At 38.7% G+C, this 12,090-nt stretch overlaps 1 protein-coding gene across 7 annotated transcripts in view; it reads right to left on the bottom strand.

Annotated features, from left to right (window-relative positions):
* The window catches only part of Tcf4 (transcription factor 4), a 341,790-nt gene that overhangs the window by 243,737 nt on the left and 85,963 nt on the right, over nt 1–12,090 (bottom strand). The gene's annotated exons all lie outside the window — the stretch shown is intronic.

Genomic DNA, 12,090 nt, shown 5'->3' on the forward strand with positions numbered 1-12,090 from the left:
ATAGCTGCAGAAGGCACATAAAAATTATTTTTTCTCTGATTTACCATCCTAAGTTCTACACACAGGCAACATGTGTGCAAAGCTTTACTAACTTATTTAGCTATAGGAATCCTTCTGGGAAGAGAATAGACAGTCTGCATTGGTTTTCTAACTCAGTACCTCAGTCAATGAGGGTTAAACAGCTCACTCTACATTACCTCGTGCTTAGCAAACCACCCTGTCTGGCTATCCCTGTAACTGCATTGACCAGATTTTCCTATATTTTCTTTCCTGCTCAAGGCAAGCTATCTTCAAAGAAGAATACTGAAGTTTTGCAATATTTTGGACAATATAGAACATGACAAGACTCCTTTAGGACCTCAAAAGCCATTTATATTCCATTTCTCAAAGAAGGAAAACAAGTCCCAGTGCTGAAAACTATGAAACGTGGTCCATTTTCTTTCTATGCCTCTCCAAATGACTACAGATACTGAAATGAAGTTTTAGTCCAAAAGACAAAACATGCACTTGAAAACAACAATAACAAAAAATTTGGACAAAACATTTTATGTTTGGCTACTAACAGAGAAGAAAATTCAAGAAATGGTTTATGTCCAACCTAGTGTCTGGGAGTTGGGGGGACTGAGAGGGAAAAAACTGGGAGAAAAATGAGGGAGGAGGTAAGACTGTTCAAAAAGAAATATACTCACTACCTGACTTATGTAACTGTAACCAATCTGCACAACACCTCTAAACAATACAATAAAATAAAAATTATTAAATTATTTACAATAAAAATTATTAAAATTTTTTGAAAATAAATTATTTATTGAACTATTTTTTTGAGAAGAGGAAAGAAGTTTCCTTCTAGTAAGAAAAATTCAAGGTAAGAACTTCTTTTGAAGTTGGAGAACACAAAAAAAGAATCTCCATCTATAGCCAGAGAACAGATGGAACAGGAAGAGCCCAGGTAGCAAAGGTGGGCTTTCCCTCCAGAGGCACTGAACAATCAGGCCCAGTGTCATTTCCTGGAAGAGTGAGTCTAAGGAAGTACTCAGAGACAAGAGCTCTGTGTCTTCACCCCTCTTTCCCTTCTTTACCATCTATAAGGCCTTGAAACTCGATTCCCTTGCTTTACTCTAATTTGCTCCTCTCCAACCTATACTGAGACTTCAATTGCTGACACCCTGTAACAAACACCCTACCGCCTTCAGTGGGAGGTGAACATTCTTTAGGCTACACACTTAGGGGGCTTCTTATCCTATTGACCTTGCTGATTTAAATCCCCTGCACTACTACTCCCTTCTCTCCAATCACACCAGACTTTTCACTTTACCAGCTAGGAGTCTCCTTTCCACCTGGAAAACAATTCTTACTAGTCAATAAACTGGTGAGAGAGGAGTAAATGAATGTGTGATTCCACTGAAGGAACTATACACATGCATACAATTTGGCAGTTTTATATATTTATGTATTTTAAAAGTTAACTATTGACTTTATGTATATAGAATCTGCACATTGTGTACAAATACAGCTGAGAAACTTAAATGCCAATTTTTTACAAGGGTGAAATGTAAGATCTCCAGAGAGTATTCACAGGGGATTGAGTACATGAACACTTCAGCTTGAAGGCTTTAATTATGTAAGTGGTACACATGACAATTACAATCTGTATATCACTTAATAAAACATAATGAACTATCTTCTCATAGCAAATATGAACTTCAATTTGGCCCTTAAATGGGATAAGAATTATGTTTTTCCACAATCATGCTCTCTCATCACAGAATAAAAAGTTAGAATAGATGTGATGATTCACATGTATTCTAGGTATATATTCAACTTCTAACATGTATCCAGGGTGATTCGTTTACAAATCTGAATTCTTATGTATTCTAGCCTAAGAGAAGTGAATGGATGTTCCTAAAAGGGGCTCTTAAAGACCCATGATCCAGCTGGGTGTGGGTGGCTCACCCCTGTAATCCTAGCTACTCAGGAAGCTGAGATCTGAGGACTGCAGTTAGAAGCCAGGTAGGCCAGGAAAGTCTGTGAGACTCTTATCTCCAATAATCTACTCAGAAAAATCAGAAAGTAGTGTTGTGGCTCAAGTGGTAGAACACTAGCCTTGAGCATGAAAAGGCTCAGAGACAGCCCCCAGGGCCTGCGTTCAAGCCCTGGTCAAGCCCCATGACCAGCCAAAACCACAAATAACCAAAACAAAAAAAAAAGAAAAGCACTGCAAATGCAATAGTAACCATCCCCACAAGTGAAATGTTTACTCTCATTCAGAGTTTTAACTTAAGCATCAGCTTTTTAGAGGCCCTGCTTGACCAGCCCATAAAAGACCATGTATCTCAACTTAGTCACAAATCCATTATACTGCTTCATTTTTTTTTTTTGCAGAGTTACTACTATCTGGAACCATCAACGTAGATATTTTACCAATATCTATATATGTGCATGCGCATCATCCCTATTTCCAGTTATCTGTATACCTCGGTCTACATATATGTGGTTGGTATTGTTGTTTACTAGCTCACAGCTAAAACAACTTCAGAAAGAAAAGGCTTGTGATTGGGTCCCCTATGACCTAGAATCTAGGACCACTGTCTAACTAAGAGGTTTGTTGAGTGAAGAAATGGATTTATACCACGTAAAATCACCATCTCGCCAGGCACCAGGGGTTCACCCTGTAATCCTAGCTACTCAGGAGGCTGAGATCCAAGCATAAAAAGGCTCAGGGACAGTGCCCAAGCCCTGAGTTCAAATCCCAGAACTGGCAAAAAAAAATTTCTTTAATCACACTCTTGTCACAAAAAAACAAAAGGCAAGTTACATTACAGATTTTTGACAAAAATAATTTTCAGTATTTTTAAATGTTTTAAGTGCTGATCAAAATGGATCAATGCATATATCCTTAATTAGGTCATTGTATGTTTTATTTCTCTGAAACACTGAGTGGGGCTATCTATAAAAAAAATAATACACTACACAAGGATGGGATAAAAACTTGGTTTGACACATAAAAATACATGAGATGAAATTCACAAATTATGACCCCATTTAATTTTTTAAAATCTGAAATAGCACAACTTGACTACCTGATATAGTTTACTGCTTGCTTTCCCAAGGGATGTGTACAAAGCTCTCCAATTTCATCATAAAAAAAAAAAAAAGAAAACCAGCTGGTAGATATATACAGTGCCCTTCAAAAGCCCCCACTAAAGCCACAAATAATTGCAAAACTTGCTCAAATCAAATGGACAATTTATTTTATGTATGATTCTACAAAGCCTTTACAAATACCCTGGGAAGGTTTTGCACCCCATTTGAAAGGATTTTCTGTAAAACTGCCCTGGCATAAACAAACAAAACTATTCTCAATATTTATACTCAAAACAAAAACGGTGAAGTTCTGCTCTTGGTTGTGGTTGCAAAAACCCTTATTCCTTCCATTTTCATTGGCTAGAGTCTAATATACAAAACAAACGGGGTTTTCCAATTAAATGCAACACACATATAAGCTTCTCTTTTCATGTCCATGGACGAAGCATTTTTTTTTCCCCAAAATTCAGTCACACAAGAGAAAGGAATGTGCAGAAATTATAAAACATACCATGGCCCTGGGCAATACAAGATATTTAAGGTAACACATGTGAAACAGGTTTTAAAGATCTTTCAAATTTTAAGACTCAGAATAGGCTAAGAATTAGGGATAGTAAAGAGGGGTGAAGCATAGTGGCCAGGAAAATGTGTAAAAGGGTATCCAGGATAAACTGAAAGGTTCTGGCCAAGGTAAAACCATGCTCTCCCCCCAATTTAAGACTTCAGGTGGATTGTTACCAGGCCTGAAGGAAACAGGAAGCCCATCACACAAATCCCAGATCTCAAAGTCTCTACATCCTCCTGTTGGAGGACCAGAAGCTGGTCATACAGGCAGCACAAAGTAAAACAAAGGAATCCACCTGGACTCCCCACCGATGTGGTTTGCTTTGAAAAGCTTTTGTTGGTGTTGTTGTTCTCTTTTTATTCTATTTCTTCTTTCTAATTCAGAAACATAGCTTCTGTGTAAACAAGAGAAGTCAAAGGGAGAAAAGACTCTCTTGACAAAACAAGCTTTGCAAACACACCTGTGCCTGCTTTTGAGTATTCTGCGTATCTGCACATCGTAGAACTTCTGATCCTCCAGTCCACACCACTGTTTCAGGTCACAGAAGAATCTCTGTGGCAAAGGTTCTCAAAATGAGATGCAAATATGAATCCCAAAGAGGAGAGGGGTGCATGTCTCATAGATGCTGGTTCCCAGGGTACCACTCTGCAGTGGAGCCCAGTAATCTGTAACTGGAAGATAATCTAGCATGTCAAAGCTTGGGGACCCATTTTGAGAAAGACTGGAGTATCCACAGTTTTATCTAATTACAGGAGACTCTCACATCTGTTGTCCTGCCTTAAAATGTGTACATTCGGATGCCACCCAGAGGTGCTAGGTCAGAATTGCCTAGATGAGGCCAAAACTGGTGAACTTTTACAGATACTCTCACCTAGATCTCTTCCTAAACGCCATCTATGCTGTGAGTTCTTTGGGGAAACACCTTGCCCGCAAGGACCCTAGAACCACAATCAAGGGCAGAACCTAAATTTCCAGGCTGGTACAAGGGCAGATGTCCACCACCACACTGCCAAATAAGAAGCAGTGTACCCTCAGGACACTGAGAACTAAGAACACCTACAGGCATCACGATTCATGCACTGATACCAGAAGAAGGGCTACCCTAAAAGGAGGTTGCATGCCGAAACCAAACGAGCCAAATCCCAAAAGAATCTTTTGTCAGTGAAAAATGATTTAGCATTTTGTGCACAACAATCTACATCCTGAACACAAAATAAAAACACCACTCAAAAGGACCTAATTTTTAAACAGATGCACAAAAGCTTCTAAGTTGCTTTCCAATCTCTACTACAGAAGTCATTAATGCTCCTGCCTAGAAGGGTGCCTGTTAGACAACCTGAAGCCACCAACAGCACAGAATGGTCCCCTCCCCATGTCCCAAACCTGACTCCAGAATGAAATGCAGCCATCACCTGATTCAATCAGACCGCATTCAAAGCAGGTGGCTCTGAATATGGCTGAGCCAAGTGAGCCTCTTCTTCTGCACATGCCCCAGTATCTGTGTGCATTTTTAATGGTATGTGACTAAGTAGAAAGAATGATTCCAAATCTTTTGTGGGTGAAGTTTAATCCCTCCATATTGAGTCAGAAAGCATAAAGAACATGAGAAACGGATTTCTTATAAGGGGAGTAAACACAAAGAAGTAGCAAGAAATTAAAACACTTATATTGAGAAGCCTTGATCATGTGAATCGTGTGAATTCTTCAGATCCATGGCAGTCCTAATGGGTTGTTTTTTTTTTTTTTGCAGTAATTTGATCCTTTTTGGCAAGTTCCTTTAGGACAGATTTAAGATTCTATGTGAATATTATTGGTTTATACAACTGCAGCTTTTTACAAAGTTGACTCCAATAAATCTACAAACAATGGACCAGAGAGGCACACACTATAAAACTATGTAATATCCTTTCCCTTTATTGACTATATGGCAGAGGTAAGATAGTAAAAACCATGCTCTACACCACGTGCCAGTAGCTCACACCTGTACTCCTGTCTACTTAGGAAGCTGATGTCTGAGAATCAACTTCAAAGCCATCCTGGGCAGGAAAAGTCTGTGAACAGACTCTTGTCTCCAGCTAACTACCAAAAAAAAAAAAAAAAAAAAAAACGAAAATGGAGCTGTGACTCAAGTGGTTGTACACTAGCCTTGAGGGGGGAGTGGGGGGAGGGAAGCCCAGGGAAAGCACCCAGGCCCCTCAGTTCAAATCCTAGATCTGGCATGCATACACACAAAATGTATATGAGTTTGCTCATCTGTGGAAGGGAGATAATAATGTATGTTGCTTGAAGACTCAATGATTATTGACATGAACTTAACTGCATGTTTGTACATAAATGATATACATGTTTTTGTATTACAAATACTAATAGCTATCTAAATGAAATTTTCTTTGAAAACTTAACTTCAATGCAGTTTGATTTAAAAGAGAGGGGGGGAAACAGCTGTATAGGCATATAAAATCAAACTGAGGTTGTTTTGTTTGGCTTTTTCTTTTTTCTGGTGGGTAGTGGGGCTTGAATTCAGGGCCTGGGAACTGTCCCTTAAACTCTTTTGTTCAAGGCTACTATTCTATCATTTTGAGCCATAGCTCCACTTCCAGTTTTCTGGTGATTACTTTGAGATAAGAATATCATGGACTTTCGAGCCTGGGCTGACTTTGAACCATGATCCTCAGCCCTCAGCCTTCTGAGTAGCCAGGACTACAGATGTGAGCCACCAGCACCTGGCAGGCTAAGCTTTCTACAAGCAGTTCCTATACACCAGCTAACTCACTAAACAACTCCTGACAACTCTCCCACCTGGTTTCCCTGCCAGGAAAAGACACACGGAGGTGACAGCGCCACTCACATCCTATATGTGCTTCTCCATTTATTTGGTTTTAAAAAAATTACTCCCACTTGGGCCACACCAGTACTTTGAGAACACAGAACACCATCAGTGTGGTATAGAAATGTTGAAGAGAAAGGGAGTGACTAGGAATGCTGTTTAGTTTAAAAAAAAGTAGAGACGATATCTCAACAGTAGAAATGGGAAGGTTAAGAAACGCAGAAAGAGAGAGTCTTTCAAATGATGATTTTCCATTAGACTTCAGTTGATTATGGGGGGGGGGGAATTCTAGGCTATTAGTCTGTAGTGTTGGTTAATAGTTTTCCTTATTTTGAGAAAACAATGAAAACTAATGAGTTACATCCAGCAGCTTTAAGAAATGAATTACTGTGCATAATTCAGAAGCCCTTATACCACAGGCCTCAATGCAGTCCTTCTTTTAGTTAAGGTTTCAAATTAAGGTTATTATTTCTGAGAAAAAGTTGGAGAGACATTAGGAGCTATGACAATCCTTCCACTCCACGAGTGGGGGAGAGCGGTACTACTCAGGAATGAATGGAAGATTCCAGGCCAAATATTTAAACAGGGGTGCAAAGGATACACACACAGCAATCGGCACGCACCTGTCACTGCAAAATTCAACACTTTCACAATCGAAAGGGCATTTGTGTTCACAAATCAAGTAATTATATCTCTAACTATCCATCTGCATATGCAATTACCCAGTCTGTTGCACAGTAAAGCAGATTTTTGCAGGTGTTTCCCAACCATCTTTCCTTCAAAATCCAGTTGCCCTTTATGTCCCCAAATCTGGGCACACACCAGTCCTCTAATTGAATGTTCGTGGCACTGTGGTGAAGATCAAGTGTTATGTTTTCACATAGCACGTTCCCATACAGAAGATGCTGTAATCTAATCAGGCTCTTGCTCCGTATTACCACTTAACTAATGGTTTAATGGGCCCGGCTGACACCTTGATGTTCAAAGATGTGTGATGCGCTCCACAGCTTCTTTGATGAATATGTTCTGTGGCTTTTCTGACACCATTCTGCATCCATACTTTAAATCTCAGAGTTACCAAGGGTACCAAGAGGAACCAAGAAAAGTTAAATAAACAGAACAGAAAAGCAGGAGACAATTGAAACATAAACCTGTGTAGTTGAGGACCGTCTACTTAAGCAAGAAGATGTTCCGAAATTTGGAATCACAGATATGCAAATGACAATATGATTTTCAATACTCAGAATTTGTTCAACACTGGTTCTACCTGGTACGTACTCACCTTCTGTGCAGTGTCATTGTATTTGAGAAATCAATAACATCTCAGAAGGGCATAGAAGGACTAACTCCTCATGTCAATTTCAGACCTAAGTTAATCTCAGATCAAGCTTCAAGAATTTGAGAGCTGGAACAGGACATCAGATGACATCAAATCCAATATTCATCCAAGACATAGAAACCAAAGTCCAAATAGATAGAAAGTTACTCAGCGAGTCAGACTGTGCTTAAAGGACTGACTTTAAAACCTTCATCTGCTTGACCATATTTCTAACAAATTTCCTCACTGTTTGGAAGTCAATATTCAGGCACTGCTACTCAACCATTTTATGCATGTTCCTTTACATTTTTAGATTTCCCTGGATGTACACACAATGAAGACCCCCTTCCATAAACAGAAGACCACAAAACTCAGCATTTCTAGAAAACAGAAATGTGTGGGATTAAACACTTTCTTTCCTTCTTAGAGAAAGTAGCTTCTAATATCCTATTGAAGATTCTTCCAACCTTTAGAACTAAAGAAGACCCATTTTATTTTCCACTAGCTTCAATTTACACAAACACATCTTTAAAAAAAAAAAAAAGGCAGAAAAAGAAGATGGGAAAAGAAAATGATAATTAGCCAAGAGATCAAGCCTCTTGATGTCTCTTCATATCAAGGAGGAGCCGTTTCTGGCTACTAAAAACATCTCGCTTGTCCCACATGAGACTCTTGATTGGTGTCTGTGTGTGTGTGTATACGTACACAGACACACACATACATATATATGTATGTATATCCAAGCTGCCCTGGTCTCAGTTCTCCCTCTGGTCTGTTTCCTTCATTTATATGACCTTTCTGAAGCTAAAAATCAGGAGGCATTTGTCAAGACCCTGTCTTTGTACATTTGTAAATGGTAGGCACAAGATCTCTCTCTCTCTCTCTCTCACACACACACACACACTCTCTCTCTCTCTCACACACACACACAGGTCTCTTAAGAGGGGAGGGGAGGAGACACATGAACAAAAGCCAGCCAAAAACCTCTCCCGTATAACAGCTATCTTTTGGGAGCTAACCCCACTCTGTCCCCGTATTTAAGTAGTATTCTAGGGAGTGATTGCTGCTGGTATATACAGAATGATCTGTATCATTTATTTTGACTTAGCCTTTCTAAAGAATTGTACTATTTGAGCTCTCCATATAATCTTATTATAAGTACTTGTGGGGGGAGGGAAGGGAGCACGGGAGGCGGGGCCACACCAAGTGGCCATGTGTAGAAGAATGAAGGGGGGAAGATGGCAGCATGCAGGCAATACCTTGTATACACCTCAGAATTGAGAAAAGAGAAGCAGTGGTTGGAAGGGGGACGAGGATGCTGAAGGGATGATACAGATCAAGATGCCCTGTATAAAGCCTGCCTGTCATCCTAGCCACTCAGGACGTTAAGATTGAGGACTGAGGTTGAAGCCTGCCTGAACAGGAAGTGGAGCTGTGGCTCAAAGTGGCAGAGCTGTAGAAATGATCAAAAGAACCCCAGGGAAAGTGCTCAGGCCTAGTTCAAGCCCCAACACCAGCACACACACATAGAAAAGATGCGCTGTATACATACATTGCTTTGTTAAATGGCAAGGGAAAAAAAATCAATACATATTCTAAAAACTAAGAAAAATGAAGGAGGAAAAGGTGGGCGAGTACATAGAAAATATTGAAAGAGATGACACTGATCAAGACATGGTATTCATAAACTGGTTTTTGAATGGCAACTCCTGTGTACAACTACTTAAAGATAATAAAAATAGTTTTTATAAAGAACTGTCTGAAACTAAATGAGGATCTGTGAGCAGTATTTAAAAAACAAGGAACCAGACAACATGAAAAATCAGAAGACCTTTAAAAACCCAGTGTTGGGCTAAGTTGGCATGTCACAAGAATGTTTACTGCAGAATATACTACATGGAAATAATTCATGGGAGAAAAGAAAGAAGTTCTTTAGTCAAAACAATTTGGGGGCGGGGCTGAGGATATAGCCTAGTGGCAAGAGTGCCTGCCTCGGATACACGAGGCCCTAGGTTCGATTCCCCAGCACCACATATACAGAAAACGGCCAGAAGCGGCGCTGTGGCTCAAGTGGCAGAGTGCTAGCCTTGAGTGGGAAGAAGCCAGGGACAGTGCTCAGGCCCTGAGTCCAAGGCCCAGGACTGGCCAAAAAAAAAACAATTTGGGAATCTTTAAAAGTATATCACTCTCTTGGTATGCTTTACAATATTTAATCAACAGTGTATTCAGACAAAAAAATTGTTAACATGTCTTGAAATAAGGTTTTTAAAAACCATTTGTCTATATTATTCTCTCAGAAAGCACAACAGGGAAAAGAAAACACTGAAATTACAAATTACTATTGTGTGAATTATAAGAAATGTATAAAAAATGGAATATTCCACAACACTTCCTTGGCAGTATGCAAACACAAAAATATAGACAAGTTAATTTATAAATAATTCAAAAATTCATAAATATCTATAAATATATAGTTTAACAAAATTAGTACAAGCCAATATGCAATAACAAGCTACAGACTAACTAAATCTACTTTGTCTCTGCAGAGAAAGTGACTGTGAGTTCCCGACTTCAGTTGCTGTGGGCTTTTAAAGCTAGTCCCTAATCCAATTTTATTTCTGCAAGTCAATTACAGCACTTTTCCCATCAACCCAAACAGGAAAACACATTTCATGTACACTGAAATGTTATATGGTGGTGAAACAAAGGAACTTAGAGATTGCAATATTTTATTGAAGAGAATATCAGACTTCATTTTTAAAATGTTTTCCTCGTTTTTACATTCTCACGCTTTGTTAGGGTTGTTTTTTGTTTACTACTGTGTAGGTATGTGGTTAGAACTCAGGGCCTAGGCACTGACCCTGAGTTTTTATGCTCAAAGCTGGTGTTCTACCACTTGAATCACAGCTCCACTTCTGGCTTTTGGTGGTTAACTGGAGATTACGTGTCTCAGGAACTTTCCTGCCTGGGCTGGCTTTGAATCTTGGTCCTCAGGTCTCAGCCTCCTGAGTAGCTAGGGTTACAGGCTTGGATCACCTGCATCTGGTTTGTTTTCCTCATTTTACATGACGTTTAACTTTATATTCATTCACTCTACATTTAAATATTATATTCTTTTCTTTTGTTGTTGTTAGGACTCAATCAATCCAAGGCCTTCTTCATAAGTCAATCAAGTGCTCTACCACAGAACGCCAGACCTAAATATGTTACATTCTTAAATAATTTCTATGTTAGCGTCAAGTGCTGAATTTGTAATTCCCTGGACAAAATATGACACTTTATTTGAAATATATCTATGGTAAGATACAGATTCATACACAAATACTCAGAGATTGCTCAGGATGAAATAGTGAAACAATTTGAACCAACACAAGTTCTTCACTAATAATAAAATCACGACAAATTTTACCTATATTCTATTTAGGAAGGGGGAAAGGTATCCTGAATGACAACTATGGTATCAGATAAAAGGTGGTATTGAATACACAGGGAGAAAAAAAAAATGGCTACTGAGAATAAAAGGGCTTCTCAGCTAAATAGTCTTTTGAGATTAGTAGTATGATTTAAGTCTACTTCAAAATGGCTTCAGCCTTATTAAAATTACATTAAAACTAGCCCTAATGCATTTGCATTTAAAGGGTTGCCTCTAACTACTTAGCAGGCACTGAATTCAGTCCCCATTGATTTGTAGTATTTGGGCACTACAATCACAGACATTTTTCAGGATAAAGGACAATAATACTCTGAACAAAAGGGTTTAAGGATGCAAGTCATCAGGAATGTGAATAGAGAACCACATTTGTTTGCACAGCAAAACATATTCACCTACAGCAAAATGGCATCCCAGAGCACGTTATTGGACTCCACCTGGTCCTCATTCACAGCCCCAAGTTCAACCAGAAACATTGTTCCCTTCCAAGAACATACATAGTAAAAATGAAAGAGATAATAAACTTTAAAAAAAAATTTCAAAGCATCTTGGTTAAGCTTATTAACTGTGATCCTTTCAATTTTTATAATAAACTTTTTATTTTAAAGTATCTGAGTTAAAGTTACTTTGATCCTTTCAATCTTTATTAAGAGAAAGGAATATTTGATCACAACATCTACAAAGATCGGAAATAGATAATAAAGTCTTTAAAAAAAAGAAAGAAATCTACTCAAAGCACCATAACTCAAAAGGAGTGGAAATCTTGCCTTTCTTGATAATAAGTAAATAAATGCACTCATAGGTACAGTGCGTTAATCATCAAGAACTCAACTGTAAGACTACTGTTATTATTGTAACCAATTCAA

The sequence above is a fragment of the Perognathus longimembris genome, chromosome 15 (genome assembly GCF_023159225.1).
Source record: "Perognathus longimembris pacificus isolate PPM17 chromosome 15, ASM2315922v1, whole genome shotgun sequence".
NCBI classification, from domain to species: domain Eukaryota; kingdom Metazoa; phylum Chordata; class Mammalia; order Rodentia; family Heteromyidae; genus Perognathus; species Perognathus longimembris.